The 26,887-nt window shown below is 44.8% G+C and overlaps 1 long non-coding RNA gene across 15 annotated transcripts; it reads left to right on the forward strand.

The window, feature by feature from the left end:
• The first annotated feature begins 199 nt into the window (after window positions 1-199).
• On the forward strand, window positions 200-26,887 carry LOC129466613 (uncharacterized). Of its 15 annotated transcripts, XR_010116573.1 has the most exons (9): window positions 200-3,840; window positions 10,155-12,331; window positions 13,775-13,831; window positions 13,991-17,191; window positions 17,543-17,607; window positions 21,787-21,900; window positions 21,993-22,138; window positions 25,507-25,861; window positions 26,587-26,887. It is a non-coding gene; the product is annotated as an uncharacterized lncRNA (long non-coding RNA). The 15 variants fall into 15 exon arrangements; XR_010116577.1 differs by having other exon boundaries at window positions 21,993-22,552; window positions 25,507-26,887; XR_010116570.1 differs by having other exon boundaries at window positions 25,507-26,887.

The following is a 26,887-nucleotide window of genomic DNA, read 5'->3' on the forward strand; positions in this document are numbered from 1 at the left end:
CCAAAGTGCTGGGATTACAGGTGTGAGCCACCACGCCTGGCCCAGGAGGAAATAATCTTTTAGTGTGATAACGTTTTCTGATATGTTTGTGATATTGTTTCTTTTTTTTTTTTTTTTTTTTTGAGACGGAGTCTTGCTCTGTCGCCCAGGCTGGAGCGCAGTGGCGCAATCTCGGCTCACTGCAAGCTCCGCCTCCCGGGTTCACGCCATTCTCCTGCCTCAGCCTCTCTGAGTAGCTGGGACTACAGGCGCCCACCACCACGCCCGGCTAATTTTTTGTATTTTTAGTAGAGACGGGGTTTTACAGTGGTCTCAATCTCCTGACCTCGTGATCCGCCCGCCTCAGCCTCCCAAAGTTCTGGGATTACAAGCGTGAGCCACCGCGCCCGGCCGTGATACTGTTTCTTAAAATGCCCTTCTATTTTGGGAGTAAGCTGAAATATCTACAGATGAAATGATTTGATGTCTATGATTTTCTACAAAATAATTCATGGTTGGAAGGAGGAGTATGGATGACATAAGATTGAACTGAAATGTTCATCACTGAAGGTGGATGATAAGTACATTTAAACTCATTATATTATTGGCTCTACTTTTACAACTGTTTTCCGAGAATAAAAATTCCTTGCTCTCCAGAAGCTTATAATAAAAGGAGTCAGAAATTCCAATAAATAGAATGCAATGACAAAGTGTTGGGTAAGCTCCAAGGGCAGCAATGGCTCTCGGATAGGCAGAAGGAGTCAGAGAAGATATCAAAGAAGAGTCTCTCGTTGACCAGAGGCTTTAAGGAAGAGTATCTCAGGCCAAGGAAAGACAAGTGGGTACAAAGGCATGAAGACATGAAGTGGTAGAGCTTCCCCACATGACTTATTAGCAGCTATGTTAGTGCCAGTGTAGGTTCTAGAACCAGACTACCTGTGCTGGAGTTCTGCTTCTGAGTGCCTGCTGTAAGACCTCATGCAGGCTATGTGTAATATCTCTGTGCCTCAGATTCTTTACCTATAAAACAAGGATTATAGCAATAGCAATATATACTTCAAGGGGCTGATGTCAGGAGTTGATGAGTTATTTAATGCATAAAATGCTTAGAAGACGGTGGGTAAAAAATAAATGCCAGCTATTAGCAATGGTAGCAGACTCCTAGCCCACAATACCACACATTCTGAAAAATCACCTCCAATTTGTCAATTTATCTCCTTTTTGTTAGACTGTAAACTTGTTAAATAAGGACTGTGTCTTATTTATCTCTTTATCCCTAAAACCTAGCCTAAGACCATGCCCATAGTAGGCCTTGATCAGGCAATTCTTTCAGATGGCAGGGTAGGGACTACCAACAGCCTCTGTCTAACTCGCTCTTTATTTCTCCATGTGATACCCTCAATTCCTGAAATTCTCTGGCTTCCTTTAGCTTCCTTCCTTGTGTCTAACTCGTCCCCTATTCTGCTCCAGGGTTGTTCATTTATTAATTATGCCCTCTGGTCCCTCCCCTGGCAGGTGTCCCAGTGCTTCCTCTCCCTCTCCCCACAGATAAGATACTCTCTGAACAGCCTCTGCATTGCTTATTCTGCAATTAGTGAAGGATGAAGGAGGCTGAACTCCTAGATCATACCTATTTGTGAAAAGTAGAATCCTCTGGAAAAAGAGAAAAGCAGGTCAGATGGCCAAAATATAAAGCCTTCAAATGTAGCCCCAGCTTGAGGAAATCCTGTAGACATGTTTGTACCATCAGCTAAAATCTCACTGTAATGTTCTGGGGGTTTAGAAACTGCTGGGGAGGAAGGAGGCATGGTGAGCAGGGAGCCCAGCTTTCTATCAATTTTTGCAAACTTCAGTATTTCTTTTTCCTCTGCTAGTAAACGTCCCCATTTTCCCTCAGAGTAGACTCAGAGGGAAAGAAAATTGAAAGATCCATTTTCATAACCGGAGCCTGACAACTGAGAACATACAAGACCACAGATGGCTACTGACTCTACAGATCAAGTAGGAAAGTCAGATGCAGCTCCCTCTGTGTACAAAGTGCCCTCTGCCCTAAGCCGTGATGTGGGGCTGGAACATGATCCCAGTATCCCCAAGAGTGGGGACTGCTGGTAGATCATTAACTAACTACCCACAAGCAGAAGGAAAAAGAGACCTCTGAAGTACCTCTCTCTACCCATTCTCCCTGTTTCCTCTGAGAGGACAATTCAAGGCCATGTCCCCAGCCTCAGGTTTAAGGGTTCTTTAATACAAAAAGGGTGGGGGAGGGGATCACAAAGCAGAAACAGGACACTGGAGAAAACAGACTGACCATGCTTTGTTTAAAGGTCAAAGTCTTGTGAAGCATGCCAATCTTTCTTCATTGCTTGGGTTCTGTATGACGTGAGCCTTGTCCTGTACTTGGAGCACTATGTGAACCCAGAGTTTTCCTTGCTTGAGGCTAGAGAAATAAAAAGGGGTAACTATTTTAAAAAGGCTAATAAACACAAGCAGAGTAGCAAGTATCTGAAATCCTAAGTGTGATTATAAGGAAGTGAAACTGGTTTTCTTGTAGGCCTCAGACTGATTTTGAAAGTAACTCTACATGGCAAGTTGACCAAAATATTTTGAGTAATGATGACAGAATTTTTTGAATAGATGTGTATTTATTCCCAGGACAACTACTTTCAAGGTGCCCATATTTATCTGGATATGATATACTTGTTAACAGAATCCTATAACTATAACTCACATGAGTTTCATAACTTTTTTGTCTTAACTTACATAGGACTGAGGAACAGTTTAATACTAGCAGGAGTTTAAATGAGCCAATCTCCCCATTTGAAGTCTTCCTGGTTAACTCCATCAGCCAGCCCTGTTTGGTCCAGAGGAGAAGGAGCAGGAATGGAAATGGACAGAAACAGACGTGACATTCTCCTACTTCCATTTAACCCAAAAAGGGCTTTATCTTTATTGGAGAATTAGACTTTGCTTATTCGCTGGCTACTTCACATCAGACAGAGAAACTTAATTAATGTAAATTATTCAAAGAACCAGCTGTAAAATTTATCACTAAAGTAACAAAGTACAGGGCAAGAGTTATTAGTGCTTCATGCATGTTTCAGCTTATTCTCTAAAGCTCAGCAACTTCTCTCTTCTTAAGAATTGTAAGCCCTCCATACTGTCAGAGGTGTTCGAACCAGAGCAACTCCATATTGAACTGGGGCTGGGTAAAATGAGGCTGAGACCTGCTGGGCTGCATTCCCAGGCGGTTAGGCATTCTTAGTTGCAAGATGAGCTAGAAGGTCAACACAAGATACAGGTCACAAATCTCCCGCTGATAAAACAGGATGCAGTAAAGAAGCTGGTCAAAACCCACCGAAACCAAGATAGCGATGAAACTGACATCTGGTTGCTCTCACTGCTCATTATACACTAATTATAATGTATTAGCATGCTAGAAGACACTCCCCCCAGCACCATAGCAGTTTGCAAATGCCATGGCAATGTCTGGAAGTTACCCTATATGGTCTACACAGTTCTGAGAAATCCCTGCCCCTTCCTTGGAAAACTCATGAATAATCCACCCCATATTTAGCATATGATCAAAAACTAACCATAAAAATAACCAACTAGCAGCACTCAGGGCTGCTCTGCCTATGGAGTAGCCATTCTTTTGTTTCTTTACTTCTCTAATAAACTTGCTTTCACTTTATGGACTTGCCCTGAATTCTTTCTTGTGCAAGATCCAAGAACCCTCTCTCGGGGTCTGGATTGGGACCCATTTCCCATAACATCTTCCAGGGAACCATGAAGGGACAATACTGGAGAGACCCCCAACTCCAAAGGAAAATCATCCACGCAGCACCAATTGGCTAACTTTGGGTAAGTGCTGGGGTACATTTTATCCTGGGTAAAGGACAAAGTTGGGTTAGAGGCCCAACCTGAAAGGTTTAGAATACCTCCTAAGACATAGCGGATTGTGCTCACTGCACCAACACATATACTAAAATTGGAAAGATACAGAGAAGATTAGCTAAAAATTTTTATATATTAAAAGAGAAAAGGAAGGAAGGAAGGGAGGGAAGGAGGAAGGAAGATGGAAGGGAGGGAGGAAAGGAGGGAGAGAGGGAGGGAGGAAGGAAGATGGAAGGGAGGGAGGGAAAGGGGGAAGATGGAAGGGAGGGAGGGAAAGGGGGAAGGAGGAAGGAAGGAAGGAAGGAAGGAAGGAAGGAAGGAAGGAAGGAAGGAAGGAAGGAAGGAAGGCAGGCAGGCAGGCAGGCAGGCAGGCAGGCAGGCAGGCATGCATGCATAAGGGGTTAAAAGGCCCATCACAGTAAAGGGCAAGGACGCTTGTCTGAACTTGGGTTAAAGGCCCAACTTAGGAAGGTCAGAGTCCCTCCTAAGACATAGGGAGTTAGAGGTCTCCCTTGGTAACACTATTGTTGGTTAAAAATGGATTTGGTACTACAGGATGTTAACCGCTATTCTCTTTGGATTAATCTGCCTTGTGCTCTTTGCTGAAGGCTATGAGTGACAGGATTAGGCATGTACAGGATCGTGGGACACAGGGAGCTTTTTTCTCCCTAAAGGGGGAAACTTGAGAGCCAATGAGACTACCAGAAACGATCCCTTCAAGACTGACGATCAGCTGCCTGAACATTTGATCCAGTGTCACTGCAATGGGTGGGTCTTTCCCTGGCCCCCGAGCTCCTTGCCTCCCCTACCCTGCTGCAGTCAATGCTTTTCTCCCTCTCCCTTCCCTTTCCTCTCTCTCTCTCTGTGCGAACCAGTTGAATGCATGGTAAAAATCACTTTTTATCTCCTCTGCAAAGTTTTCATTACTGGGAAAAAGGATTTATGAAGCTAATCTTAGGCTGTAACAAATCCAGTGTAATTTGTGCTATGAATTTGTCTTTCTGTGTCGTTCTGTCATAAAAAGAGATACCACAGGATAGAATGCAGGCCAAGGACCCCTGTAAGCCCTCTGTTCAAGCCACCCCAGAAAGCTGTTCAGTTACAAATTGCTGCAGGTTAACGAAACCAAAAAACAAAACAAACCAACCAAAAACCTGGATGAGGTTTCTCCCTCATCTTGTTTTATGTCCTTGGGAGTCTGACATTGTAACCATGGTACTTTCTCTTGGTCTCTGCCATCTGGAGGGCAGGAATTTGGGGGCTCATGTCATAGCCCTAAAAATTATCTTGAGCAGTTAAAAGCCTTAGCAAGTTCAAAATTGGCTGCTCTAGGCTCTTCTGGGAAGGATAACAGAAACTGCCCAATGTTATCGCTCAGTAGCTAAGATTTCATCTTTTCACAATGGTGGCCTGGGTTCAATTTTTAGCCTGGGAAATAAGTCCTTTCTGATTTATTTGTGTGACCTTTACCATTTATTAATTCTCTTCCTCTCCATGAACAACTTATTTTTTATTTTTATTACTTTTTTTTTTTTTTTTTTTTTTTTTTGCCCGTGACATAACCCTCAGGAGATCCTGAAAACATGTGCCCCCGTCCATGAACAACTTCTGGCTTCCCTTCTCAAATTTTCCTTTCTCTGTGCTACCTTTAGAGATTCTAGATCTTGTAAAAACTGCTTACCAACTCTTTGGAAATACCCGGTACACCCACAGTTAAGTCATAACCTTAGTTAAAACTTATTGGTTTCATCTGGCAAGTTACCTTTGGTAAAGTCCAAAAGCCAGAAATATTGGCTGTTTGTCTTTAACTAGAGTCTAGTAATAAGAGATTTGGTTAAAAGCCGGCTTAATTTAAAGCAGATGTCCAAGATATACATACGTTTTAAAGGCCTTTATGTTTTTTTCTTGGATCTTACTTTTCTGGAAAAAACAAAAACAAAAACTTTTTCTTCTCAGGCGACTGAATTCTCTTTCTCCAGTTTTTATTCTTGCCACCTTCATGCTTACATAAGAGGACCTAAGATAATTTCTAACAGCCTGGGACTCCTTGGGAAAAACAGAGGATGACACAGACCCCATTTTGGGGAAAACTTCTCTTTTCTTCACGGAACCCCAGCAATAATTAAAAGTGGATAGACCGGGTGCGGTGGCTCACACCTGTAATCTCAGCACTTTGGGAGGCCAAGGCGGGTGGATCACGAGGTCAGGAGTTCAAGACCAGCCTGGCCAAGATAGCGAAACCTCATCTCTACTAAAAATACAAAAATTAGCTAAAGCATGGTGGCAGGTGCCTGTAATCCCAGCTACTTGGGAGGCTGAGGCAGAGAATTGCTTTAACGCGTGAGGTGGAGTTTGCAGTGAGCTGAGATTACACCACTGCACTCCAGCCTGGGTGACAGAGCAAGACTCTGTCTCAAAAAAAATAAAATAAAAGCGGATAGATGCCTCTCAAAATCTAATGCTCTGTTCTGTTTTGCATTGCATTACCTGACATTTTGACTTTTGGGGGGTATCAGAAATTACTTTGCATTGGCCGGGCGCGGTGGCTCATGCCTGTAATCGCGGCACTTTGGTAGGCTGAGGCGGGTGGATCACCTGAGGTCAGGAGTTTGAGACCAGCCTCAACATGGAGAAATCCCATTTCTACTAAAAATACAAAATTAGCCAGGTGTGGTGGTGCATGCCTATAATCCCAGCTACTCGGGAGGCTGAGGCAGGAGAATTGCTTGAACCTGGGAGGCGGAGGTTGTGGTGAGCTGAGATCGCACCATTGCACTCCAGCCTGGGCAACAAGAGCGAAACTCTGTCTCAAAAAAAAAAAAAAAGAAAAAGAAAAAAAAGAAATTACTTTGCATTATGAGAGAGCTTTTAGCCTCCATGTGTAATAACTAGGTAGGAAATATACTTAAGGGACAGCTAATGGCAGTTATGGGGGGATACTCAGCTCTTTGCATATTTGGATCAGAGAAACATGCTCTCAGCCACCTAAAAGGTATGGAAACATCCGCAACTCCCACTGAGAGATGAGTCTCCCATGGGAGATGGGCTGATTACCTCTTTTTTGGGATCCAGGATCCAGTACAAAAATGGGTCCCTTGGCCGGGCACAGTGGCTCATGCCTGTAATCCCAGCACTTTGGGAGGCCGAGGCGGGCGGATCACGAGGTCAGGAGATCGAGACCATCCTGGCTAGCATGGTGAAACCTCGTCTCTACTAAAAATACAAAACATTAGCCGGGTGTGGTGGCAGGCACCTGCGATCCCAGCTACTCAGGAGGCTGAGGCAGGAGAATGGCGTGAACCTGGGAGGGGGAGCTTGCAGTGAGCCGAAATCGCACCACTGCATTCCAGCCTGGGCGACAGAGCAAGACGCCGTCTCAAAAAAAAAAAAAAAAAAATGGTCCCTTAATTCTCGGGGATCTGTTTTGCCTTCCAGCTGTGTCTGCTTACTAGGCTCTAGAAACCTCATGCTTTCCTGGCATTGTTCTTTAAAAGGCTCCACCCTAAAGCCAGTCAGTAATTAACTTAACTTACATCCTTAGAGAAATCTCTATGTGTAAGAGCGTATGTTTTTCCTAGCTGTCTTTTTTTTTTTTTTTTTTTTTTTTTTTTTGAGACAGAGTTTTGCTCTTGTTTCCAAGGCTGGAGTGCAATAGTGCAGTCTCGGCTCACTGCAACCTCCACCTCCCAGGTTCAAGTGTTTCTCCTGCCTCAGCCTCCCGAGTAGCTGGGATTACAGGCACGTGCCACCATGTCCAGCTAATTTTGTATTTTTATTAGAGATGGGGTTTCACCATGTTGGCCAGGCTGGTCACGAACTCCTGACCTCAGGTGATCCACCTGCCTTGGCCTCCCAAAGTGCTGGGATTACAGGCATAAGCCACCACGCCTGGCCCTGGCTGTCTTAACTGAACTGTTATTCACACCATTTTTCCTTGGTTTGAATAAAATATGAATTCTCTATTTTGTTTCATCTAAGAGTTGGCCCTTTGGAAACGTAATTTAGTATTGCTTAGCTGACAATTAGGACAGGGAACAGAAGAAAATAGAAAAAAGGTAGAAAGAGAAAAAAACAGTAGGGGAGAGAGGTGTGAAGAAAGTTATGGATATGAAGATGTATTTTTGGTAAGGAAAGTTACAAAGAAAAGAAACATTATGTGAGAAAAGATCTTGTATGGTAAATCCTTGTCCTAAAGTAGAATGACTGATTATTTAGGAAAAAGGGAGACATAAGACAAGTTAGAAAGTCTAGATGGTCTATGTAAGTCATGATAGGGTTCATAAAATGGGAAAGAAAAACTTAAAAACTGGCAAATGAAAAATCTTACAACTATTGGTTCTGCTTCTGTCTGTGTATCTAAGTTTTGTTTTCTGTTCTTGTTTTTGTTTTTCTTGTCTGTGTATTTATATGTGTTGTGTGTGTGGTATTTATATAAAAAGCTCTAATTAATTGGCTTTAAGAAAAATAAGTGCTGAAATCAAATATTTGGTCAGAAAAATAAAAACTTTAATGCCTTTTAGTTCACATGACTTTAGTAATCTTTATGAAATAAAGACACTTTTCAAGATTATTGGTAAAATAAAAACATCTTCAAAACTTAGACATTTAGTCTAAATTAGGCAGGTCAAATACTATCTTTGCTAGATGGTTTAAGGTTATAAACTACTACTTTGACTTTTGATACTGTACAACTTACCTGCTTTGTAGCTAGATTCTAGGTAAGGCCTGGGGACATATGGAGTTATCCATGCCCCCAACTATGTTGGAAATAGTCAGACCTTATCTGCATTTCTGTCTGGTGTCCTAGGCTACACACCTGGTACATAAATAAAATTGCCTACTTACCAGGTCTTTCACCAAAAATAAAAGTTGCTAAGAGCTAACATTGTAACATATGTAATTGAGACTACTAGAGAAACAGTTTTACATGCAAGATATATAAGGAAAGTAGAATGTGTTTTTGGTAAAAGATTATAAGAAAGTATGGGGATTTTTTTTTCCTAATTTAGAGAATTAAAGGACAGGATAAAGCTGATGTTTGAGTAAGTTGTGAAAGGTTTATGAAAGATTAGTGTTGTAAAAGAAATTCCGTATAAGAAGATATTGGCTAAAATTAAAGGGGTATTATTCAATTTATCTGTAAATTGAACATTGGAATAAAAGCATAACATGGATTTCTTAGAGCATGGTTCTATTCTTTAACCAAAAAAAAACTGTAAAGAGTTATAAAAGGTTTGTAAGAATCTTACCTTATGATAAAATGATTAAGATTAGGCAGATTTGTGTATAAGATTTTTTTTTTTTGGCCAGGCACGGTGGCTCACGCCTGTAATCCCAGCACTGTGGGAGGCCGAGGCAGGTGGATCACAAGGTCAGGAGATCAAGACCATCCTGGCCAATATGGTGAAATCCTGTCTCTACTAAACATACAAAAATTAGCTGGGTGAGGCAGTGCACACCTGTAATCCCAGCTACTCGGGAGGCTGAGGCAGGGGAATGGCATGAACCTGGGAGGCGGAAATTGCAGTGAGCCAAGATCACCACTGCGCTCCAGCCTGGTGTCAGAGTGAGACTCTGTCTCCAAAAAAAAAAAAAAGATTTTTTTTTTAAGAGACAGGGTCTCACTGTGTTGCCCAGGCTGGTCTTGAACTCCTGGGCTCAAGTGATTCTCCTGCCTCAGCTTCCCAAAGTGTTAGGATTACAGGCATGAGCCATTGCACCTGAACAGATTTGTCTATTAGGTTTTATTAAGAACTGGATTTAACATCAATATAGTACACTAATGTAAAGGTGAGACTTGGCTTTCACTCTTGAACAAGATTTTTGTGTAATTTTTTTTTGTTGTTGTTGTTTTTTGTTTTTTTTTGGAGACGGAGTCTCGCTCTGTCACCCAGGCTGGAGTGCAGTGGCGCAGTCTCGGCTCACTGCAAGCTCCGACTCCCGGGTTCACGCCATTCTCCTGTCTCAGCCTCTCCGAGTAGCTGGGACTACAGGCGCCTGCCACCACGCCCGGCTAATTTTTTTGTATTTTTAGTAGAGACGGGGTTTCACCGTGGTCTCGATCTCCTGACCTTGTGATCCGCCCGCCTCGGCCTCCCAAAGTGCTGGGATTACAAGCGTGAGCCACCGCGCCCGGCCAATTTTTTTAATGAAAGATTTTTGTTTGCCTTTTGCATAAACTACAGGAAAAAGAATGAAAGAAAAGAGAAAGATTATTTGGAAAGCTAAGTCTTCCCTCTGTCAATGAGTAAAGGTTCCCCCCCCCTTTTTTTTTTTTTCAGGTACAGTCTCACTCTGTCACCCAGGCTGGAGTGCAGTGGCGCAATCTTGGCTCATTGAAATCTCCGCCTCCCCGCCTCTGCCCGGCCTCCCATCGTCTGGGAGGTGAGGAGCGCCTCTGCACGGCCGCCCCGTCCGGGAGGAAGTGAGGAGCGCGTCTGCCCGGCCGCCCCGTCCGGGAGGAAGTGAGGAGCGCCTCTGCCCGGCCGCCCCGTCCGGGAAGAAGTGAGGAGCGCCTCTGCCCGGCCGCCCCGTCCGGGAAGAAGTGAGGAGCGCCTCTGCCCGGCCGCCCCGTCCGGGAAGAAGTGAGGAGCGCCTCTGCCCGGCCGCCCCGTCTGGGAAGTGAGGAGCGCCTCTGCCCGGCCACCCCACCGTCTGGGAAGTGAGGAGCGCCTCTGCCCGGCCACCCACCGTCTGGGAAGTGAGGAGCGCCTCTGCCCGGCCACCCACCGTCTGGGAAGTGAGGAGCGCCTCTGCCTGGCCACCCATCGTCTGGGAAGTGAGGAGCGCCTCTGCCCGGCCACCCACCATCTGGGAAGTGAGGAGCACCTCTGCCCAGCCGCCCCGTCTGGGAAGTGAGGAGCGCCTCTGCCCGGCCACCCACCGTCTGGGAAGTGAGGAGCGCCTCTGCCCGGCCACCCACCGTCTGGGAAGTGAGGAGCGCCTCTGCCCGGCCGCCCCGTCTGGGAAGTGAGGAGCACCTCTGCCCGGCCACCAATCGTCTGGGAAGTGAGGAGCGCCTCTGCCCGGCCTCCCATCGTCTGGGAGGTGAGGAGCGCCTCTGCCCGGCCGCCCCGTCCGGGAGGAAATGAGGAGCGCCTCTGCCCGGCCCCCCTGTCCGGGAAGAAGTGAGGAGCGCCTCTGCCCGGCCGCCCCGTCCGGGAAGAAGTGAGGAGCGCCTCTGCCCGGCCGCCCCGTCCGAGAAGAAGTGAGGAGCGCCTCTGCCCGGCCGCCCCGTATGGGAAGAAGTGAGGAGCGCCTCTGCCCGGCCGCCCCGTCCGGGAAGAAGTGAGGAGCGCCTCTGCCTGGCCGCCCCGTCTGGGAAGTGAGGAGCGCCTCTGCCCGGCCGCCCCGTCCGGGAAGAAATGAGGAGCGCCTCTGCCCGGGCGCCCCATCCAGGTAGAAGTGAGGAGCGCCTCTGTCCGGCCGCCCCGTCCGGGAAGAAATGAGGAGCGCCTCTGCCCGGGCGCCCCATCCGGGTAGAAGTGAGGAGCGCCTCTGCCCGGCCGCCCCGTCCGGGAAGAAGTGAGGAGCGCCTCTGCCCGGCCGCCCCGTCCGGGAAGAAGTGAGGAGCGCCTCTGCCCGGCCGCCCCGTCCGGGAAGAAGTGAGGAGCGCCTCTGCCCGGCCGCCCCGTCCGGGAAGAAGTGAGGAGCGCCTCTGCCCGGCCGCCCCGTCCGGGAAGAAGTGAGGAGCGCCTCTGCCCGGCCGCCCCGTCCGGGAAGAAGTGAGGAGCGCCTCTGCCCGGCCGCCCCGTCCGGGAAGAAGTGAGGAGCGCCTCTGCCCGGCCGCCCCGTCTGGGAGGTGAGGAGCGCCTCTGCCCGGCCACCCATCGTCTGGGAGGTGAGGAGCGCCTCTGCCCGGCCACCCATCGTCTGGGAGGTGAGGAGCGCCTCTGCCCGGCCACCCATCGTCTGGAAAGTGAGGAGCGCCTCTGCCCGGCTGCCCCATCTGGGAAGTGAGGAGTGCCTCTGCCCGGCCACCCATCGTCTGGGAGGTGAGGAGCGCCTCTGCCTGGCCGCCCATCGTCTGGGAAGTGAGGAGCGCCTCTGCCCGGCCACCCATCGTCTGGGAAGTGGGGAGCGCCTCTGCCCGACCACCCATCGTCTGGGAAGTGAGGAGCGCCTCTGCCCGGCCACCTATCGTCTGGGAAGAAGTGAGGAGCGTCTCTGCCTGGCCGCCCCGTCTGGGAAGTGAGGAGCCCCTCTGCCCGGCCGCCCCGTGTCTGGGTAGAAGTGAGGAGCTCCTCTGCCTGGCCGCTCCGTCTGGGAGGTCTACCACGGAGGCCAGAAGCAATGTGGGGGCTGGACGTGGTGGCTCACGCCTGTGGTCCCGGCACTCTGAGGGGCGAGGCGGGTTGATCACTTCGGGCTAGGAGTTCGAGACCAGTCTGGCCAACTTGGCGAAACATGAAGAATACAACAGACAAACCAACCAACCAACTCAGTGACAACAAAACAGGTCTACCCTGGAGTCATACTCTAATTTTTTCTATTTTCCTCCCTTTCTGATCCTTTATCCCACTTTCTTTTTCTTCCTCTTCCTTCTCCCTCTTCTTTGTCAAATAGAGGATTGAGTTATTATCACTGATCCATATAAAGTCCCTCTCTCATTTATTTTAACTCCCACCCCCATTTCTATTCCCCGACTTCCCATGTGCAACCTTCCTAATATGTTTGATACGCATCTTTTTGTTTGTATGTATTTTTAGAAACTGTTTATTGTTTTTGTATGCAAAAAAAATCAATAAAAAAAATAATAAAATAAAAAAATAAAATAAAATAAGAAATCTCCGCCTCCCAGTTTCAAGCAAATCTCCTGCCTCAGCCTCCTGAGTAGCTGGGATTACAGGCGTGCACTACCACGCCTGGCTAATTTTTTGTATTTTTAGTGAGACGGGATTTCGCCATATTGGCCAGGCTGGTCTCAAACTCCTGACCTTATGATCCGCCCACCTTGGCCTCCCAAAGTGCTGGGATTACAGGCGTGAGCCACCATGCCCGGCCAGGTTTTTCTCTTTTTAAAATCTTTGAGTTATCATTTTGGCTAAATGACTTACGGTGTGCTGGGATTCTATTTTATATCAAGTATTTTAAACCTTTAATATTTGAAAACTTTCCAAAATCAAATTATAAGTTGCCTTTTTCTGACTTGATTAATCCTTTAAATATCAGGTACCCTAAAGTCCAACAGAGACATATTTGGCTTATTTGGTATATTAAAATCATACAGGAAGCACTGTCAAATATGAAATAGTGTTTGGCTTTCTTTGGGCTATATTTGTATAAACGTGTTATTGGTATGTTTTCCAAAATTATGCTATACTCCTATAATACTGATATGACTTAGTGTATCTTATCAGTAATAATTATAATTGTTTTGTAAAATTGTTGTATGCCACAGAAGTAACCATGACTGCCATAATAATTTTTGTCATCCACAGACAATTGTTGTCTTATTTTGATCCTCTTTAAAGGGCAGTTTATAATCAGCTATAGGACTCTGATGAGTACTCTTAAATGCAGGCCTTTGATAACTTTGGAAAGTGTGCCATTAAAATAGAGAGGAAAGAACTTCAAAGACTCTCTTGGAAAACTAATGTGTACATAATGTTGAGTGAAACAGGAACTAATTGCATAGACTGAACTAACAAAAGATGAAAATAATCTTTATATGACTTTTTGCCTAAAACATTGCTGATCCTTTCTGTCTTTTCGGAGTCAAGAATACTTTTCTTTTGAGCTATTTACAGCTTTTAACAAGTAAAATATATTCCTATAAAGAAAATTTGGAGCATATTTCTTTCTCTCTACCTCATTTCTCCAAAATTTGGAAACTGTAAATATTCTTAACTATGGCAATATTTGCACAAGTACAATAAGAATCTGTTTTCTTTCGTAACAGGACACCATTGGAGACAATGGTTATTTTATGAAGGCTTGGACTGGAATGGCATGCCAGGTACAAAAAGACTACTTTTAAGGAATCAAAGTTGACTTACAGAGTCAGAAAAAGCCCCCTGGGAAAACTGGCCTCATGCCTTGTCTATGCAGTCCTTGTACAGGGATCCTGACCTGTGGTAAGTAAAGAATGTCACTTTTTTTTTTTTTTTTTTGACAGAGCGTTTCACTGTGTCACCCAGGCTGGAGTGTAGTGATACGATCTTGGCTTACTGCAACCTCCGCCTCTCAGGTTCAAGTGATTCTCCTGCCTCAGCCTCCGAGCAGCTGGGATTACAGGCATGTGCCATGATGCCAGGCTAAATTTTTTTTTGTATTATTAGTAGAGACAGCGTTTTCACCATGTTGGCCAGGCTGGTCTCAAACTCCTGACATCAAGTGATCAACCCACCTCAGCCTCCAAAAGTGCTGGGGTTACAGGTGTGATGACCGCACCTGGCCAAAATGTCACTTTCTGGCCCAGGAGTCCCAATTATCCTGGGAAATTGAGAGGAAAGAAATGTACCCAATTCATACAAGTATTTGAAGGTACAAACTCATGGCTAGGATGAGTGCTTTAAAAGCTCTAATCTGAGATTCCTTATGGAACAAAGTTCCATCAAATCCAATTTAAAAAGAGCCTATATGGCAAATCATTACTCTTGCTGCACTTTATACAAATAATCAGACCTACTATAATAAGACTAAAACTTAGTTTGCAAATAAATGAGTCCTACCATGATTTGTTTTTAATAAAAATGGGAATTAGAGAAAAATTATTTTTCAAAAACTGTCATACACCTGTTATTAGATTCTAGTCTCATCTGTTGCTTTTTGAGTTTTTTCTGCAATTTAGACTGACTCTGCTTCTTCTTGTGAACCAACCAGTGATCTCTGGCTGCTGCTCAGAAGAAACAAAAGAGGAAGGTAATGTAAAAATCTGGATCAATATCTTAATTCTGGGCATGTATTGGAATCAGCTAGTGACTCTGTATCAGCTTGGTTGCAACAACTGCCCCATTCATGAAAAGCTTTCTTATTTAGTTCACTTGGAATAATTTTACTTATTTCGCTTTACTTTTGTGGAATATATTGCTGTCATATTCTTTGTGTAAAAATGCAAGATAAGCTTATTCAATGTTTTCTTAAATTGAGCACTTATTAGTCTTTCAGATATCACCTTTTGTCAGAACTCAGAGTTATGAAGGGCCCTCACCATGCTGAGGCTTTCTGACTGAGCTCCTCTCTACCCTGGATACAAGAGACCCTAATAGGCAGGAATATCATTGCCCCTATTCAGCCTAAAGAAGTTACAGTGGATGGATCTTTGCCCCTCTGCAACCCTTAGGATTAAAGATCCCCTTGTAAAAAGGAGGGGGGAAATATGTCAGAGGTGTTTGAACCAGAGAAACTCCATCTTGAACAGGGTCTGGGTAAAATAAAGCTGAGACCTGCTGGGCTACATTCACAGATTAGGCATTCTTAGTTGCAGGATGAGATAGGAGGTCAGCACAAGATACAGGTCACAAAGACCCCGCTGATAAAACAGGATGCAGTAAAGAAGCTGGCCAAAACACGCCCAAAGCAAGATAAAGATGGAACTGACTTCTGGTTGTCCTCATTGCTCTTCATACACTAACTATAATGTGTGACCATGCTAGAAGACACTCCCACCAGTGCCATAACAGTTTACAAATACCATGGCAATGTCTAGAAGTTACCCTAAATGGTCAAAAAGGAAAAGGAACCCTCAGTTCCAAGAAATTGCCACCCCTTTACTGGAAAACTCATGAATAATCCACCCCATATGTAGCATATAATCAAGAAATAACCATAAAAATATCCAACCAGCAGCCCTCAGGGCTGCTCTGCCTATGGACCAGCCATTCTTTTGTTTCTTCTCTAATAAACTTGCTTTCACTTTACTCTATGGACTTACCCTGACTTCTTTCCTGTGTAAGATCCAAGAACCCTCTCTTGGGGACTTGATTAGGACCCCATTCTGGTAATAATATGATCCAACAATTCCACTCCTAGGTATATACCCAAGAGAAATAAAAACATGCCTATACAAAAACTCATACACAAATGTCCATGGCTGGGCTTGATGGCTCACCCCTGTAATCCCAGCACTTTGGGAGGCTGAGGTGGGCAGATCACTTGAGCTCAGGAGTTCAAGACCAGCCTGGCCAACATGGTGAAACCCCGTCTCTACTAAAAATACCAATATTAGCTGGGTGTAGTTGTGTGCACCTGTAATCCCAGCTACTGAGGAGGCTGGGCCAGGAGAATCATTTGAACTGGAAAGGCAGAGGTTTCAGTGAGCCAAGCAAGACTCCATCTCTTAGAAAAAAAAAAAAAAATGTTCATAAGCAGCACTGTTTGTAATAGCCAAAAGCAGAAACAACTCAAATGTCTACCAACTGATGAATGGATTTACAAAACGTGGTATATACATACAATGGAAGATTATTTGGCAATAAAAAGAAACGGGGCTGGGCACAGTGGCTCACACCTATAATCCCAACAACTTGAAAGGCCGAGGTGGGAGGATTGCTTGAGCCCAGTTGTTTGAGACCAGCCTGGGTAATACAGTGAGACTTCATCTGTATAGGAAAAAAATTTTAAGTAAAAAATAAAAAGAAATAAAGTATTGATATATGATATAACATGGATAAAGCTTGAAAATATTATGCTAAGTGAAAGAAGCCAGTCACAAGAACACATATTATTCCATTTATATGAAATATTGAGAATAGGCAAGTTCACAGAAACAAAAAAGTAGATTAGGGTTCCCAGGGGCTGGAGAGAGGAGGCTGAAGGGTGGGGTGAAAAAAGGAGCAATTACTAATGGGCATGGAGTTTCTTGTTGGGGTGATGAACATGTTCTGAAGACTGATTTTGGTAATAGTTATACAATTCTGTGACTATACTAAAAATCAGGCACTTGTTCTTCAAGTCACCCACTTGGATGTCTTCCAAGCATACTTTCTCTTTTTTCATTTTCTAAAGCCTTTTAAAAATAAACTCCCGGCCCGGCGCGGTGGCTTACACCTGTAATCCCAAGCACTTTGGGAGGCTGAGGTGGGTGGATCACCTGAGGTCAGGAGTTGGAGACCAGCCTGGCCAACATGGTGAAACCCTGTCTCTACTAAAAATACAAAAAAATTAACTGGGTGGCAGGCGCCTGTAATCCCAGTTGCTCAGGAGGCTGAGGCAGAAGAATCGTTTGAACACAGGAGGCAGAGGTTGCAGTGAGCCGAAATCACACCATTGCACTCCACCCTGGACGACAAGAGCAAGACTCCATCTTAAAAATAAAATAAAATAAACTTCCACTCTTGCTGTGGAAAAAAATCATTGAGGAATATACTTTAAATGGGTGAGTGGTATGACATATAAATTATATCTCAATAAAGCTGTTTTTTTTTTAAAAAAAAAAAAAAAAAAAGAACACTGAGGCCTGGATAAAGCACTGTACCAGCTGGACAGAGTTTCAATTCAATTGTAACATCCCATAAGCCCATTAAGACCCATAGCCAACCTATAAAACTGCAATAATCTGAACTTTGGCTTTACTTTAAAAAAAAAAACACCTAACATCGAGGCCTAGGACCTCATTTCTGGTCATTCCCTACCAGCTCTGTACCACTTGTTTAATTGATTTAATGAGAAACATACCCGAAGTAATGATGTGTATTTACTGAGCATCTATTATGTGATACTTTTCTAGGGCCCATGATTCAACAGTGAGACATGTAGTCTCTGCATACAAAATGCTTACACTACATTCACCAGGTAATCTTGAGAGGGCATGGTAAGCGCTACACAGGGGTAAGTACTGGGTACTTCAGAAGCATGACCTGGGGTTGGGGTGTTAGCATAGCATAGCACAGAAGAAGTGATGTCTAAACCAAAGATAACTAAAGTTGATAAGAAAGAGGCATAACAGGAGCATTCTAGGCAGATAGAATAAGTGCAAAGGCCCAGACACAATAGAGAACAGGGGTATTTAAGGAATTAAAGAATGTGCTGTGTACCTGGAGTACAAGAATGGGAGTAAGGTAGGGGCAGGATTAGCACTTGTAATATGACAAAAAAAAAAAAAAAGCTTGGGGGCCCTATTGAAGAGATCAAAGTGCATCCTGAGGGCAACAGAGAACCATTTAAAGGGCTTTAATATTGGGGAAAATGTGATTAGAATTTTGTCTCATACATCCACTCCATCCACACTGCAGAAAATGAATTAGAGTGGCATGGAATTAGACTGAAGACAAAAAAGTGGAATCAGAGAGAAGGCTGTTGCGGTGATCTAGAAAAGGAAATGCCTGAATCAGTAGTGTGAGTAAGGTTGGAAAAAGAAGTGGACAGCTTGAGAGATATTTAGCAGGTAGTATTGTCAAGAGGAGTGATTGACTAGATGTGGGGGTGATAAAAGAGTAATCAAAGATGGTGGCCAGATTTCTGGTGTGGATCATTGTGGGGTACCATCCACTGAAATTTTTTTTTAAATTTTTTGAGACAGGGTCTCACTCTGTCACCTAGGCTACAGTGCAGTCTTGTGATCACAGTTCACTGCAGCCTCAACCTCCGGGGCTCAAGCAATCCCAGCCTCCTGAGTACCCGGTATTACAGGCACATGCCACCACGCAGAGATAATTATTTTTTTAAGACATGAGGTCTCAGGCCGGGCGCGGTGGCTCACGCTTGTAATCCCAGCACTTTGGGAGGCCGAGGCAGGCGGATCACGAGGTTAGGAGATCGAGACCACAGTGAAACCCCATCTCTACTAAAAATACAAAAAATGAGCCGGGCGTGGTGGCGGGCGCCTGTAGTCCCAGCTACTCGGAGAGGCTGAGGCAGGAGAATGGCATGAACCCAGGAGGCGGAGCTTGCAGTGAGCCGAGATTGCGCCACTGCACTCCAGCCTGGGCGACAGAGCGAGACTCCATCTCAAAAAAAAAAAAAAAAAAAAAAAAAGACATTATGTTGCCCAGGTCACAGGCATGAGCCATCACGCCTGGCCATCTCTCTCTCTCTTTAAATAGAGATGGGGTCTTACTCTTTGCTTGGTCACAAACTCCTGGACTCAAGCAATCCTCCCGCCTCAGCCTCCCAAAAGTGGTGGGATTACAGGTGTGAGCTGCTGCACCTGGCTACAATTTTGTTTTAAACAATCAGGTTTAGAGGCAAGTAAGTTCAGTTTCTTTGGACATGTTGCATATTCAAAAGCAGATGTCCAATAAACTGTTGAGATATACAATTCAAGAGAGATGGAGGGCTGGGTGCAGTGGCTCATGCCTGTAATTCCAGCACTTTGGGAGGCCAAGGCAGGCGGATCACTTGAGGTCAGTAGTTGAGACCAGCCTGGCCAACATGGCGAAACGCTGTCTCTACTAAAAATACAAAAACTAGCCAAGTGTTGTGGTGGGCACCTGTAATCTCAGCTACCTGGGAGGCTGAGGCAGGAAAATCGCTTGAACCCGGGAGGCAGAGGTTTCAGTGAGCAGAGATCATGCCACTGCACTCCAGCCTGGGCGACAGAGGGAGACTCTGTCTCAAAAAAAAAAAAAAAAAAGAGAGAGAGAACGCGAGACAGGCACAGTGGCTCACACCTGTAACCCCAGCCCTTTGAAAGGCTTAGGTAGCTGAATAGCTCGAAGCTGGAGGAGTTCAAGATCAGCCTGTGCAACATAGCGAGACCCTGTCTCTACCAAAAAAAAAAGTTTTTAATTAGCTGGGCACAGTGGCTCATACCTGTAATCCCAGCACTTTGGGATGCTAAAGTGGAAGGATTGCTTGAGCCCAGGAGTTAAAAGTTATAGTGAGCTATGATCACACCACTGCATTCTAGCCTGGGTGAAAGAGTAAGACCCCATCTCTGTTTAAAGAGACAGAGAGATGGCCGGGCGCGATGGCTCACACCTGTAATCCCAGCACTTTGGGAGGCCGAGGCGGGCAGATCATGAGGTCAGGAGATTGAGACTATCCTGGCTAACACAGTGAAACCCCGTCTCTACTAAAAATACAAAAAATTAACCGGTGTGGTGGCAGGCACCTGTAGTCCCAGCTACTCAGGAGGCTGAGGCAAGAGAATGGCATGAACCCGGGAGGCAGAGATTGCAGTGAGCCGAGATCTCACCACTGCATTCCAGCCTGGGCAACAAAGGGAGACTCTGTCTCATAAAAAGAGAGAGAGAGAGAGATGGGCCATTCATCAGGTATCAATTATAACTGAAGTCACAGAGGGAACATGAGTATATAGAAAGAGAAGAGGACATAAGGACACTGAATTTAAGGAATGGAATGGACACATCAGAGAAGGTGGTAACGAAAACTCAAAAGGAATGGCCAGAGAGGTAGAAGAGAATCCAACAGTGTGAGGGCCAGAGCAGCAATTCCAAAGCAAAGCACTAGCGGACTGTGGTTAAGTGTGCTGCAATGCCAAGTAAAACAAGGGTGAGAAAGGGTCATTCTATTTTGCAACTGTGTCAACATTGGCGACCCTGGTGAGAGTAGTTTTGGTTGCACAACGGGAATAAATCTACTCTAGGATGCTCAGGAGTAGATGAGAGATAACTAAATGGAGATAGTATACTATAAACTCTTTTTAAGTATTAGTTTAGGCCAGGCACAGTGGCTCATGCCTGTAATCCCAGCAATCTGGAAGGCCGAGGCAGGTGGATCACCTGAGGTCAGGAGTTTGAGACCAGCATGGCCAATATGGTGAAACCCCGTCTCTACTAAAAATACAAAAATTAGCCAGGCATGGTGGTACATGCCTGGAGTCCCAGCTACTCTGAGGCAGGAGAATCGCTTGAACTCAGTAGGAGGAGGTTGCAGTAAACTGAGATTGCAACACTGCACTCCAGCCTGGGCAACAGAGCGAGATACTGTCTCAAAAAAAAAAAAAATAACCATAAATAAATAAATGTTAGTTTCTAAAAAAAGAAGAGAGTGATATGGTAGAAGCCAGTAAGAGAAGTAGAGTTCAAAAGGGGTATTTTTAATATAAGACAGGCTTAAATATATTTAAATATTAAAATATTGAAACAGATGCAGAGTTTTTAGTTTCCTATTATGATCATGCTCTTTCTTCTAACTACTTCCTTCCTTCTCACAGGAAATTACTACTGAAATACCAGACATTCAGCCTAGTCCTGCAGTTTGCTGCATAGAATGCCAGTCACTGAGTCAACAAGTATTTCCAGGAAGGAGGGCTTGCATCGGGGGGTGCAGTGAAAGACAACAGGAGATAAAGTCTCAAATCAGTCTCTCTGACTGACTGAAACTGGGGAGTTTATATAGCAGGAAAGGTGGGAAAACAGAAATTAGGGAGGGGTAGGGAAGCAGTAATGACGGATAAGGAATCTGGTATCTCACTGTCTGGGTGTGAGGATCTGATGAGTTTCAGTTCCTTGCCTGAGGGTAGGTTTCCTAAGGAAGGAACTCAGATGAGACAAATGCAAGTTTAGAGTTTTAAGACTAGGGAAGGTCAATTTCTGTGTTTATTCAAAAAACCTGTAAACATTAGTCCTGTGGGACAATTGCGCTGGTTTCAAAATCTGGAAGGGAAGAGCTAGCTGAAGATAAGATAGATCCTAAGTATTTTAAGGCAGAGCAGCTTCACGACAGATTTGACTTACCAACATTTCAAACATAGTGCCTCCATACCACGTTAAAATCTCCTCTCCTATAACCAGGTCTTTTCTCTGATTATGACCACATATAATATAAAACTACTGATTTGCTCATCATCTTTTAAACAAATCATATTCTTCTAAAATAGGACTTTCAAAACTATAAATAGTTGCTAACTTATAAAAATCCAGTGGAGACTGCTAATGGTTTCCTTCTTTCTCTCTTCTTATGTTAGCAGTAGAATCTCCATTGCTACTTCTGTGGGAGTACTTGTTTGTTAATATTTTGAGAGAAACTGTGGTTTCTTTCTATTTTTTTTTTTTTTTTTTGAGACAGAGTCTCTTGTTGCCCAGGCTGGAGTGCAATGGTGCGATCTCGGCTCACCGCAACCTCTGCCTCCCGGGTTCAAGCAATTTCCTGCCTCAGCCTCCTGAGTAGCTGGGATTACAGGTATGCACCACAATGCCCAGCTAATTTCATATTTTTAGTAGAGACAGGGTTTCTCCATGTTGGTCAGGCTGGTCTCGAATTCCCGACCACAGGTGATCCGCCCTCCTCAGCCTCCCAAAGTGCTAGGATTACAGGCGTGAGCCACCGCTCCTGGTGAAACTGGTTTCAAAGATGGAAAAGGGAAGAATCTGTCAAAGCAGTAAGCGCACAGGAATGCTAACCCTAGGACTGACTCCAGGTAGGGTTGAGTAACTCCCATTGGGCAGTTACTCAAAGATTTTGCCCCCACTCTGCCTAAAATTTTCATCCCACTTTATTAAACTACATGGTATTTCATCTAATTCATTTAGCAAATGATTCTGAGAAGATTACAGAGCTTTCAGCTATACATGAATCACTTGTACAAACTGCTTTTCCCTCACCACCCAGCTTCCATCTAACACACTGAGTTGGGAGCTTTAATGGGAATGGGGTAGGATTGGGAAAATGACTCAAAAGCAGGAAATTTGGGCCATAAATGAGGAACAAGATAGGCCTGGATCAGATATTAAAGTAGAGGGATAAGGGTAGCATCAAAGTCCTATATACCTTAAATCTTAGAAGAGGGAGAAGAGTTCATAAAAAGGGTTCAAGAGATGAAAAGATATCACAGGTAAGCATCATTTTTAATGTGTGCCTCATGTAATCCTGTGCCAGGAATGGTAGATAGGACTCTTTTCCCTTCCCTGGGATATTTCTAACATTTAGAACCCAAGTGTAGTAGGGTTCTCCAGAGAAGCAGAACCAACAAGATGTTGTGTGTTTGTATATAAAAAGAGCTTTATTATAAAGAATTGTCTCACACAATTATAAAGGCTGACAAGTCCCAAGAGCTCCAGGGTAAGCTGCAAAGCTAGAGACCCAAGAGAGCCGGTTGTATAGTTTCAGTCCAAAGGCCAGCAAGGCTCAAGAGCTGATGATTCAGTTTGAGTCTGGAGACAGGAAGAAGCGAATATTCCAGTTTGAAAGTGGTCAGGCAGGAGGAATTCCTTTACTCAAGGGAGGATAAGTCTTTTTGTTCTATTCAGGCCTTCAACTGATTGGATGAGGTCCACCCATATTAGGGAGAGCAACCTACTTTGTTCAGTCTATCAATTTAAATCTTAATCTCATGCAAAAATATCTTCACGGAAATACCCAGAATAGGCCGGGAGCAGTGGCTCAGGCCTGTAATCCAGCACTTTGGGAGGACAAGGCAGGTGGATCATGAGGTCAGGAGTTCGAGACCAGCCTGGCCAACATGTAGAAACCTCGTCTCTCCTAAAAATACAAAAATTAGCCAGGTGTGGTGGCATGAGCCTATAATCCCAGCTACTTGGGAGACTGAGGCAGGAGAATTGCTTGAACTTGGGAGGTGGAGGTTGCAGTGAGCCGAGATCAAGCCGTTGCACTCCAGCCTGGGCAACAGAGCAAGATTCCATCTTGGGGAGAAGAAAAAAACACCCAGAATAATATCTGACCAAATCCCTGGGCACGTCATGGTCCAGCTAGGTTGACAAGTAAAAGTAACCATAACACTAAATTAGTAATACAGCTCAGCCACATTGTCCATTCAACATTTACAAAGACCTGTGCTAGACACTCTGGAATACTCATAGCTAAATTACATATGATTCCTTCCTTCTAGTGTAAGAATGATAACCCATATATAATTCTAGGTAGAGAGCATTAAGTACCACAAGGGGGTCTAAAAATTGAGATGACTTCAGTAGGGAGAGATTATTCTTTCCATAAGGTTTCGTAAAAAGCATTTCAGCAGGGCACTGAAGAATGATGATAATGGCATAAAGGAGAAAACATTCCTAACAAAGAAAGGAAACACAAAAAGACAAAAGAATCAGGAAACCGGGCTGGGCATGGTGGCTCACGCCTGTAATCCCAGCACTTTGGGAGGCCAAGGCGGGCGGATCACGAAGTCAGGAGATCGAGACCATCCTGGCTAACACGGTGAAACCCCGTCTCTACTAAAAATACAAAAATTAGCCAGGCGTGGTGGTGGGCGCCTGTAGTCCCAGCTACTCGGGAGGCTGAGGCAGGAGAATGGCGTGAACCCGGGAGGCGGAGCTTGCAGTGAGCCGAGATCGCGCCACTGCACTCCAGCCTGGGGGACAGAGCAAGACTCCGTCTCAAAAAAAAGAATCAGGAAACCATGGCAAGTCATGTAGTTTAACTGTTATTTATTTATTTATTATTTATTTATTTATATTTAGATGGGGTCTCACTCTGTTGCCCAGGCTGGAGTGCAGTGATATGATCTCAGCTCACTGCAGCCTTGACCTCCTGGGCTCACAAGTGATCCTCTCACCTCAGCCTCTCAAGTAGCTGGAACTATAGGTGTGCACCACCATGCCCAGCTAATTTTATTTTTTGTAAAGACAAGGTCTTGGCCAGACGTGGTGGCTCACGCCTGTAATCCTAACACTTTGGGAGGCCGAGGCAGGCAGATCACAAGGTCAAGAGATCGAGACCATCCTGGCCAACATGGTGAAACCCCGTCCCTACTAAAAATACAAAAATTAGCTGGGTGTGGTGGTACATGCCTGTAGTTCCAGCTACTGGGGAGGCTGAGGCAGGAGAATCGCTTGAACCCGGAAGGCGGAGATTGCAGTGAGCCGAGATCGCACCACTGCACTCCAGCCTAGCGACAGAACGAGACTCTGTCTCAAAAGAAAAAAAAAAAAAGACAAGGTCTCACTACATTGCTCAGGTTGCTCTAGAACTCCTGGGCTCAAGTGATCCTCCCACTTTAGCCTCCCAACGTGCTGGGATTATAGGTGTGGGCCACCGCACCCTGCCAATTTTATTTTTTTTTTTTTATTTTTTATTTTTTTATTTATTTTTTCTTTCAGAGACAAGGTCTCACTCTGTCACCCAGGCTGGAGTGCAGTGGTATAATCATGGCTCACTCCGCCTTGACTTCCTGGGCTCAAGTGATCCTCTCACCTCAGCCTCCCAAGTAGCTGGGACAACAGGTCCATGCCACCACACCTGGCTAATTTTTTAATGAAGATCTTGCTGTGTTGCCCAGGCTGCTCTTCGACTCCTGGCCTCAAGCAATCTTCCTACTTGGCCTTCCAAAATGTTGGGATTACAGGCATCAGCCACTGTGCCAACCAAATGTATTTTAAAGTATATGAGGAAGAACAAAAGTGATTTGTATAACAGAAGGTAGCAAAAGGAATTCAGAACTTCCCAATCTCCCCAGTAGGTCTTTCTAAAAACCTTTGGCCCAGAATCTTTCTGAAACTGTCTCAGTTCAACTGCTAAATACTTCTGGGAAGTAACTTACTTCCATTCTGCTAATTCCTGCCATTTCCTAGAGTTTCCCTCCTTCTCAGGCCTTAGATATGCCCAGTACCCCATTAGGCTCTAGATTTAAAAGGCTTTTGAGGGGGAATCTGAGCACCTAATCAACATTTACAGCATATTTCATGAAACATATTTCAAATACAACACATGAATTTCAAATTTATGAAACAAATATCTATCATTGCCTAGTATGTATCATGTATTGTGATAAGTCCAGGGGCTACAAAAATGAATAAAAATATGTTTCCTGCCCTAAAGGAACCCACTGTCAACTTTGGAACAAAGACTCTTCACAAAATGGAAAATGCCTATGGAGACATCTTGAGAAGAGCCAAACATATCTTCTGGCCAGGCACGGTGGCTCACGCCTGTAATCTCAGCACTTTGGGAGGCTGAGGTAGGGGGATCATTTGAGGTCAGGAGTTCAAGACCAGCCTGGCCAACATGGTGAAACCTCATCTCAACTGAAAATACAAAAATTAGCTGGGCATGGTGGCGCACACCTGTAATCCCAGCTACTCAGGAGGCTAAGGCAGAAGAATTGCTTGAACCCAGGAGGCAGAGACTGCAGTGAGCCAAGATCACACCACTGTACTCCAACCTGGGCGATTGAGTGAGACTCTGTCTCAAAATATATATGTGTGTGTGTGTGTGTGTGTGTGTGTATCTTCCATGTCAGTTCTAACCAAGAAAGCAATTTTGCCTGATTTGTGACCACAGGAAAAAGGGTGCTCACTTTACTTTCAAATCAGTGCCCAGTCACTGTTAGCACAAGCCACAGCAGTGGAGCTAACCAACATATGATGTAAAATGCCTTCTATTTGCCTGGTGCTATGGCAAGTACTACAGGCAAGATCCGTAAAGATGGAAAGGGGCATCCCAGAGAAGAAAGCAGCAATCACAGCTAACGCAACTTATCCTGCTTCTGGGCTTCATCTTCCCCTAACTCATTGATTCAATCTGTCCTCCACTTTGACAGTCAAAGAGATCACCCTAAAACACAAGTCTGCTAATGTCAATGATACATGAGCCACCACGTCTTATAACAGTGAAAAAATATGGCAGTAAGAGATCTTATCTAACCCATGCTCCCCCATCTTGCCTTTCCCTTAACCATTCCTACACTTAGGCTAAACTAACTTTGGGAGACATTTAGTTTATAGTTTAAATGATAAGAAACCTTCCCCAAAACTCAACCACCTTTGTAAAGCTAATGAAAGGCCATCAGACTAGGGGGAGGAGAGGAACCTGAATTCTGCTAAGCTGTAGACTGGTCACCAGATATGTCCTGCACATAACATCACTGTTGTAGATTGGCATTTTGAGATATCTTTTCAGGTTTTTTGCATGTCTGACACCCAGAGCTCCACCTGGACCTGCCAACTCCACTCCTGTGGCCCTACCCAGAAGCAACTCAGCTCAAGAGAGCAGCTTCAAGATCCTGTGATTTCATCTCCACCCAAACCAATCAGCAGCAAGCACTCCAACCCCTTCCCCCAAACTGCCTTTGAAAAACCTCTAACCTATGAGCTGAAGATGAGGCTGATTTGAATAACAATTCCATCTCCCATGTGGTGTGGCCAGCCTTGTGTCAATTAAACTCTTTCGTCCCACCCCATAAACTCTTTTTTTACTGCAA

This window comes from Symphalangus syndactylus, chromosome 17 (assembly GCF_028878055.3).
Source record: "Symphalangus syndactylus isolate Jambi chromosome 17, NHGRI_mSymSyn1-v2.1_pri, whole genome shotgun sequence".
Taxonomy (NCBI): domain Eukaryota; kingdom Metazoa; phylum Chordata; class Mammalia; order Primates; family Hylobatidae; genus Symphalangus; species Symphalangus syndactylus.